Genomic DNA, 10,288 nt, shown 5'->3' on the forward strand with positions numbered 1-10,288 from the left:
AGATGTGAATGGCTGTGATGAGATGTGAGTGGATGTGATGAGATGTGAATGGATGCGATGAGATGTGAATGGATGCGATGTGATGTAATGAGATGTGAATGGATGCGATGAGACGTGAATGGATGTGAATGTGATGTGATGATATCTGAACGGATGTGATGTGATGTGAATGGATGTGATGTGATATGAATATGATATGATGAGATGTAAATGGATGTGAATATGATGTGATGAGACATGCATGGATGAGATGTGATGTGAACGGATGTGATGAGATGTGATGTGAATCAGGGCAAATGTGAATGGATGAGATGTGATGTGAATGGACGTGATGTGATGTGATGTGATGTGATGTGATGTGGATATAGGTAGATGTGAATGGATTAGATGTGATGAGGATGGATGTGATGTGAGGAGAATCTGAATAGATGTAATTGGATGTGATGTGAATGAATGTAATGTGATATGGATAGATATGATGAGATGTAATATGATATGATTGGATGAGAATGGATGAAGGATGATGGGAATAGATATGTCTGGATGTGGAATAAGAAAAGTGAATTGATTTGGAAGAATGTGGAATAACGAGAAATGATGTGGAACAATGTGGATAGATGAGAGTTTGTTAGAAACTATATTTATTTTATGACCTGTTTTTAAATTACTGTTTTATGTCAAGAATACTGGGGAAGCATTTTGACCATCTTGTGAATGAGATCGTGGAGACCTAAGTGATAAAGTTGCAATAGCTAACGGAGAGTCAATGGAGGATGTCTCGCGTAGCAAGGTCTGCCGAGGTCTTGACCAGCCTCGGTTTGATTTAAATTGTGAGCTTTCGGTACAGTGGATAAGGGGCCAAGGAAGCGGCCTATGAGTGAAGTGCTAGGCGACCTACGCGAAGGAGCCTACAGGGTGCTGACCATACGGTGCTCAGGCTCTGGGTCGCCGAAGATACCCACGCGTGCGTCAAGGAAGAAAATGGAACAACGTGTTAGAGTTGTTTTCTGAGCTCGGACATGGATCTGGTTGATTGTCCTTTTTGCAGGTCCTCAAAACGGATGAGTCCATGGCTCTTTTATATGGATCTGTTGGTTGATCTTGCTGATCTTCAACGGAGAGTCCATCTGGATTTTCTTATGTGATTATATTGCCGGGTACTATGAGCTAGGAAAGGCCCCTGAGTGAACAGGTGGTGAGCGTTCTGGTTGTTGCCAATGATGCCATAGGTACACCGATGATTGGAAATTAGAATTCACGCTGGATTATGATCAGTGATACTATGGTTTCATTAAAAGATTATTTTAAAGACAGCTGAATCTGTGAAACAGGCAATTTCATATTGGGTGTGTAAGTGGTGTGACTATCTTGAAGTTTGCTGAAGCGCCAGCTAGGGAGCCTGGGAACTCTTTTCCCTAGTACCCGGGGAAAAACACAACGAAATTCCTAAATGGATCCTATCACTACGGTGGTTGGGCGGTTGACTGACCCATAGGATTTGATGGTGGGGTTAGGCTGGACTGATGGATCCCTAAAATGAGACTCATTTCTATTAAGTTACGATAGTTGACGTAAATCCCGGATAACCCTTCTTCTATGGAAAAGAATCAATGGCTGTGCCTCTTGATGAGGAAAAAAGTGTTGGACTCTATGATCCAAGTGCAAGACTCTTCCTTGATCTGACCATGAGACTTATGAGTTCGGTCAAATCAGTTTGGTTAGTGATGACCTTGACTACGTTAGAATAAAATATCCTGGAGGAATCACCTATGTCTGCTGGGCGAGGGAAGTTTTTCCAGGTTCAGTTTTGGAAGAACCAAGGGATTAGTCTCTTGTCTGGATATCCATGGGCGAGGCCCCGAGTGAGAGGTTCTGCCCTACGCAAGAAGTGCTACTTCCGCTGCTAGTACCCCGGAATTCGTTGCGCGGAGTGGGTAGGGATCTTTCAAAGACTCTCACAGGAGTTAAGAGAAAGGTGTCAATGAAGAATGACCGTAGATCTTCAAAGACTCTCACAAGAATGACCGTAGATCTTCTCTCACTCCAGAATAGTTTGAGAAATCAAAAAGTGAAGGCTTATGCTATGCTTCTTTAGGCAAGCATCAAAGGTTTGATTTTCCATTGAAGAAACAGTGCATAGCTGCAAATATGAGCAGTGAGCCTATAGATTCAGATCACAGGAATGATCTTAAGAAAGATTTTTTGGTTGATACTCTAGGGCAGACACCTAGCATTCTACTAGGATACTCTCAATGTCAATTGAGATATGGGTATCCACAGCTACAAACAGATACAGTCTTATCTTCAAAGGCTAGTCTTGTGGCGATTACGAGTTTCTGGTTATTGTCACATGAAGGGTTTGATTGAAGGGAAACTAGTGAAGGTACTCTTAGATATGGGCTCTAGCTATAATGTGGTTAATTCTCAACTTGTCAAGAAGTTAAAGTTGAAGACTCAACCATCGCCATATCAATACACAATTGAGCTAGAGAAAATGGAAAAGAAACAGAGGTTTGGGACCAATGTGTTGTAGGCCTTGGTCTCACCATTCAGTCCTACTTTGAGGTGATCAACTTTGATATTACTCGACTAGCATGTTTTGAGGTTGTGCTAGGGAAATAAAGGCATGCACAGAAGAAGCCTCTTATCGACTTTGCAACACATGTCTATCAATTCATGCATGAGGGGAGGACACATCACATTAAAAGTGAGCCAAATCTACCCAAGGATGCACTAATTACTACTACACAAATGCTTAAAATATCTTATAAGTCTCTCTTTTAAGGTTGGTTTCAAAAAGTTCCAAGTGTTGTAGACACACATGAAAGTGGAACTCCAACTTGTAATGCCCCAAAATCTTTGCAAAATAAAATTCTAAAGGAATTTTATGATGTTTTCAAATTTGACCTACCCTCTTCTTTGTCTCTGCCCAGAAATATGGAGCATCAAATAGAGCTTATGCCCGGTGTGTGAAACTGTGGTTAATAGACCTCCGTACCATATGAGTTTGGTCAAGGAAAAAAGGGTGTCCACGGTGATTGAGGAGTACCTAGAAAAAGGACTCATTCGTCCCAGTTTCTCACCATTCTCTTCTCCGATTTTTCTAGTTAAGAAGAAAGATGGTTCTTATTGAATGTGTCGATTATAGAGCCTTAAATAGATTTACTATAAAACATCGATATCCAATGCCAAGGATCGATGGTTTGATAGATGCTCTAAGTGGAGCTAAAGTCTTTAGTAAGACAGATTTAAAAAGTGGGCATCATCAGATTTGTATTAAAGCGAAGATGTATCTAAGACTTCTTTCCATACTCAAGAGTACCTTGTAATGCCATTTTGGCTTACTAATGCACCAACTAGATTTATGATGTTAATGAATGTTGTCTTTAGGCCATTTATGGATAAATTTGTGGTGGATTTTATTGATGATATTTTGTTTTATAATAAATATTTACTAGAGCACAAACCACACTTGTTTACTGTATTTGGTATACTAAAGGAAATATGTTATATGCCAATAAACAAAAGACTTTCCTATGTCAAGAGGAAGTTGAATATTTGGGATGCATTAGCGGCACTAGGCATAAAGATGGATCCAAAGAAAGTACCCAGTAATCTTGGCTTTGCTTGTTCCACAAGAGCTTGCTATGCTCAAATCTTTCTTAGGACTATCTAGGTTTTATAGAAAGTTTATTATTTTCTATACTAAAATATGAGTGGCATTGACTAACTTGTTGCACGTTACCATTGTTTATGTCTAAACCGACATTCAACAATAAATTTTTAGTAGGTGGTTACAACTACACCCATGTCGAAGATCGTGGATTTGTTATTACCTTTTGTCATTGTTGAGACAGATTCTAGTAGCATTGCCATTAGAGCCAAGAATGCCGACTAGTGGCTTTTGAGAGTAAGAAAGTTAATAGTTCTCAATACAATTGGCCCACACATGAGCTTGAATTATATGCCGCTTTACATGCACTCAAAGTGTGGAGGCATTACTTGTATGGAGCTGAGATTAAGGTATACACGGATCATGATACACTGAAGTGCAGAGTTTAAGGTATACACAGATCATGATACACTGAAGTATTTTTGTAATCAACCAGATTAGGAGGCCATCAAGAAAGATGGGCCGAATTGATGCAAGAGCTTCATATGGAAATCTTGTATTGGGACGAGGAAAAGAGAATGTTATTGCCGATACATTGTCTCGTATAATGTATTAGATGAGTTTCAGTATGGTCGAGAATGAGATCATTCATAGAATATGTGAAACTCAAAAGACAAATCCGTATGTTCAATCATTATAGAATAAGGCTAGCCAAGTAGATGAGGAATCAACCATGTCTGGTTTACTATCTGGTAAACGTAGATTTACCATTGAGAATGGAATTCTCAAGAGGAACGGCAAGATATGTGCTCCGAACTCAGATAATTTGAGGGTATTAGTGACACCAAACTGTCACAATATGATGTGCTGGACACCTAGGAATTAAGAAAACCATGAGCTTATTAAATGTTTCTACTAGTGGTGGTCATAGTTAAAGAAACATATTAATCATTATGTGACGCATTGTTTCAAGTGTAAAGTACTAAATTCGAATGTGCAAAGTTATCAGGATTATTACATCGATTACCTATTCGAGAGAGGAAATGGCAAAGTATTTCCATGGATTTCATTATGGGTTTACCCCAAACCAAGAAAGGTTATAATGCTCACATTTTCTTTCTACTACGAACAAAGTTGAAGCTCTGCAAGTAGCGGAATTATTTATTGCCAATGTGTCTAGATTACATGGCTTGCCAGAATCCATTGTGTTGGATAGAGATCCATGATTTATAGGTAATTTTTAGCTGCATGTTTTTAGTAAACTTGGCACCCAACTCTGCATGAGTAGCAGTGATCATCCACAAACTAATGGTCAGACCGAGAGAGTCAACCAGGTCTTTGAGGATATGCTAAGAGCTTATGTCAGGGAATGACAAACCAATTGGCAAAAGTATTTACCTTTACAAGATTTTGCGTATAATTCACGCAAGCATTCCTCTACAAACTTTTCTCCATTTGAATTGAATTATGGCTATAATCCATTGATGCCAGATATAATTGGATTACCTCATAGGACATCTAGTGCAATTGAATTTCTATCTTAGATGCAGTTAAATTTAGCTAAAGCTCGAGGTTATATCCGTCGGGCTACAAATCAAGCAATTAATTATGCTAATTCCTGTTGGCCGTCCGTCTGCCACATCGAACGATTGGTGGGACATACGTCAATGGCACCGGATGATTCTCAACGGCCATGAAGGCACAGAACACATCCGGCGGAATGCTCACCCTACATGTAATCACATGAGTTGTTGTAACTGTACAGTCTTGTAATACAATCTTGTAACAGCTGGGCATTACAGAGCCGAGAGGCATCTTGTAACCGTAGATTCAGGAGAGTAGAAGTAGGAGGAAGAAAGAGGCAACATCTTACGCAATTGTGTATCTTTTTGTATCTGAATTAGAAGAGAAGTACAGTCTCCTTCTGTGCATCACTCATGCTATTAGAGTGAGAGAGTGAGAGAGTGAGAGAGCAAGAGAGTGTTGTGCGCAACATCTTTTGTGTAGATCAATAGTGTGAGGCTTAGGTCAAACCCGTGGGCACCAGGCATTGATGGATCTTCAGCCGGACTGATTCTGTCTTGCCAGTCGGATTGACCACCGACAATTTGTTGTCGACCCTGCTAGGGAAGTGGAAGCGCTCGGAGAAACACAGGAGGCTCTCTATCCACCCCCTCAGTGTGGCATTTTGGCGCAAGCTTTAGGCGGACAGGAAGAAGCACTTGCACAAACCCTTGCAAGGCAACTTCTAATCAACAACCTACAGCAACAACTGCCCCAGTAGCCTGCTCCTCTCGGGCTAGGCAACGTGCAACCTCTACGTCCAATGGCCAATCAGGGAGGCAACCACAAGTATCTGACATAGGGCAAGAAGTCTGAGGACCCTGACACACATGTCACAAAGTTTGAAGCAGTGTGGAGGGTGAATCATCCTTGGGGGAATGTAGCTGATGAAAGGAAGAGGGATCAATTCCAAGCTACATTCGAGGACATTCCAACAGAATGGATGTCTCAGTCTGCACACGACTATTTTACCACATTCCAAGAACTGAAAGAAGCATTCCTCAGGAGGTTCCAAACAGTCAAAACACCTTTTATTCCTCAAGAGAAGCTCAGGAGCCTGAGGCAGAAGTCCTTGCCGGTGGATGATTATGCAGCAAAGTTTCGCACACTACCTGCAAGACTGACCCAGGAAGATAGGCCATCTGAGGCTGTTCTAGTGGACTGGTTTCTGCATGGCCTACACAAGAAGATGGCAAACCAACTGTGGTTGCAAAATAGACATTGCATTAAAAGGGTTTGATTGACTAGTCGAAGGTAGCCAAGAGGGCAGAGAGGAACATGGGCTTGGAAAAGAGGTCCAAGAAGAAAAAGACATTCATTCCATCCATATCACATCACATTCATTCCATCCACATTAAATCACGTCCACATCTATCCACATCACATCTCATTCATTCCATCCATATCACATCACATTCCTTATCACATCACATTCATTCCATCCATATCACATCACATTCATTCCATCCACATTACATCACGTCCACATCTATCCACATCACATCTCATTCATTCCATCCACATTACATCACATCCACATCTATCCATATCTCATTACATCCATTCACATCTCATCTCATTCATCCACATCCATCCATTCATTCACATTGATATCTATCCACATCCATCCATTCATTCTCATTCACATCTATCCACATCCATCCATTCATTCACATGCATATCTATCCACATCCATCCATTCATTCACATTCACGTCTATCCCCATCCATCCATTCATTCTCATTCACATCTATCCACATCCATCCATTCATTCACATGCACATCTATCCACATCCATCCATTCATGCATATTCACATCTATCCGCATCCATCCATTCATTCTCATTCACATCTATCCACATCTATCCATTCATTCACATCTATCCGCATCCATCCATTCATTCACATGCACATCTATCCACATCCATCCATTCATTCACATGCACATCTATCCACATCCATCCATTCATGCATATTCACATCTATCCACATCCATCCATTCATTCACATGCACATCTATCCACATCCATCCATTCATGCATATTCACATCTATCCATATCCATCCATTCATTCACATTCACATCTATCCACATCCATCCATTTATTCACATTCACATCTATCCACATCCACCATTCATTCACATGCACATCTATCACTTCACATCTCATTCTCATCCATTTACATCACATCACACCATTCACATATCATCACATCTCATCACATTCACATCCACACCCATTTACATCGCATCACATCACATCCACATCTCATCACATCACATACACATCTTATCACATTCACATCCACATCCATTTACATCACATCACATCTCATCCACATATCATCACATTCACATCCATATCCATTTACATCACATCACATCTCATCCACATCTCATCACATCCACTCACATCTTATCACATCACATTCACATCTTATCACATCGCAGTCATATCTTATCACATCACATTCACATTTAGTACCGTTTTCTACTTTCGATACCGATGGGACTTTTCTAAGTTTCTGTCAATTGCTTGGCCTAGTTAAAGGTACTTTTTCTCGATGGATATTTTCATATTCTTTCTCAAATTTCTCATGTGAAATATATTCAATATTCTTCTTTTTGAGTAAAAGATTCATGGGATTTACAAAAATCAAATCTACCCATATTTTCCAATAAAATTAATAATGCTCAAAATTCCACTTTTGATAAATACTCATAATTTGAATTATGCCAAAAATTCCTCTTTTACCATTTAATTACTTGGATCTCAATATCATGGGAATTCCTCTTTTTGTATAAAAATAAATTTACCAAAATTTACTCTTTTCTCATAATCAATCAATTAATTATGCATAATTACAAAAAATTATTTCTCATGAATATGATGAAAATTATTCTTTTTGCTTAGGATGTTCAATCCTAGAATATGGTAGGAAGTCCTCTTTTAGCATTATGCATAAAATAATATATGTATTATTTTCTAAAAATTTTGCCATAGCTTCGCTGCTATTACTGGTGGTAATTCTTAAATTTTTTCTAAAGAACAAAAAGCTTGTAATGAAAATATGATAGTAGTTTCTCTTTTATGCTTAAAATCAAACTATGAATTTATATCATAATTTTAACCATAATCATAAATTTAATTATGATTATTCCACTAGATTAAGCTAATTCCATTATTTCTCTCTTCCCAAATTGATAGGATAACCTATTTCTTATTTAGAATCAATCAAAGTAGTTTTTAACTACTTATAAATAATCTAAAAGAATTAACCATTATTTTGTTAACACAAAATCATAAAAATCCCATTTTCTTAATCTCTAGCTTATCAAGCCTAGAGTTTAGCTTTGAATTAAGAGGCTATCATTGAGAAGCATCCTTTTTCAAAGGATTTAGCCATACAGATGGCTATTCTTTTAGAGAGAGAGAGAGAGATATTTACTTAAAGAAAGCATTACAAATAAGCATAAAGATTAACTTTCTCTTAATTAAGCATTACGACTTTAAGGAAAAGCTTGATTTGAATTAAAACATTCATTTAGAAAGCTTCTCAAGCTTGAGAGGGATTGAGAAGAAGAAGAAAGTCATTGAGATAAATTGGAAAAAACCATAAAATTTGATTTTACCTCCAAGTTTGGCTTGATTCTCTATTAGCAGTGAAGCCCTCGACCAATCAATTGGTCCAGCTGAGCGAAGCGATCACCTTTCACTAGGTCATGGTCACTAGGTTACCATTCTATTTACTCAATTTCTCCATAAAGGTTCGAGTCCCTTTTTTCGCTTGCAGAATTGTTGGTCCACCAAGAGGAGAAGAGAAACTCCAAGAGTTGTTGTAGAGAGAGAGAGCTCCAAGCTCCCAAGAGAGAGAAAAATTTAAGGGATAATAGAAAATATGATTATTTTAATATAATACTGGCATGGTATAGCTCCAATATTTTTTTACAAATGATTGAGAATCTATTTATAGGTGAGGAAGGCCACTAACCAAGTCCAACTGAGTTCTAGAATTTTCCAGGTTCAGTTTCACTCAATTTGGACAAGATTTGGACCAGTTTGGCTCCCTTTTTGATCTAGGAGAGAGGAGAGATAAAAATATCACAATGTTTTTGAATTAAAAACCCTTCCACACATGTGAAATAGGTGCCTACCTCAAGAGTCCCTCTTTCCTTACCAAGGTGTCAAAAATGAATCATTATTCCAAAATATCTCATTTTTTAGTAATATCTCATAATTTTTAACTAATAAACCTTGTACTCAGTCAACTCTTCATCTTATGTGAGCATTTACTCATTTTTGGATATTTTCTTTTATTCTTTTGGATTTATCTCATCCCAACACTTGGATTAATCCAATTGGCCCATTGGAACCTTAATTGGACCACAATCCAAAAATTTCTAAAAATGTAGACCCTTATGCTAAGGTCCCGTACACACATTTTCAATTAATTCCTAATGCACCTTGGAAAGTTCATTTTGAATTTCTGTTTCAGGGGAATCCATTTTAGGCACTAGGAGGATTTTTATATCCAAAGATATCTCAATTTTGGATTATCTCTCTCTAGATATTTTCTCTCTCTAGTCTAAAATAGGGTAAAACAAGATCTTTCTTCTATTTCAGAGAGGGGAATGATTTCAAGAACAGAAGGGGAGGTTTTGTTAAATTTGCAGCAATGTGATGAGCTATGGTGGATCAAATGCTAGAATCAACATCATTAGAAAAGAGATTAGATGATAATTAAGACGTGATTAGTGAGTAATTAACTGATAGCTTAATGTAGGCATGGATAATCAAAAACCAGTAAATCTCATTAGGCCACTGCCTCAATTTATAGAGTTTACATCCAAGCATCTAATCCCATTGATCTCTCCTTGATTGACTCCACCTCTTTTGCTTGATTCTCTCCACCTCTTTCCAGAATATCTCCACACCTCCTAAATCTTCTCATGCTACCCTTTATTCTCTCCTAGTAGATACTTCTCACCTTTTCACAACTTCTCTCTCATTTACAGATTCTCTTTTACAGCCTCTTGCTGAGGGCTTGTTCCCACACACACCCTATTCACTTGTATATTTCAACACCTCCCCTCAAGTGAATAATCCTAGCA

Source organism: Cibotium barometz, chromosome 55 (genome assembly GCF_041138505.1).
Source record: "Cibotium barometz isolate CiBa-2024 chromosome 55, ASM4113850v1, whole genome shotgun sequence".
NCBI classification, from domain to species: Eukaryota; Viridiplantae; Streptophyta; class Polypodiopsida; order Cyatheales; family Cibotiaceae; genus Cibotium; species Cibotium barometz.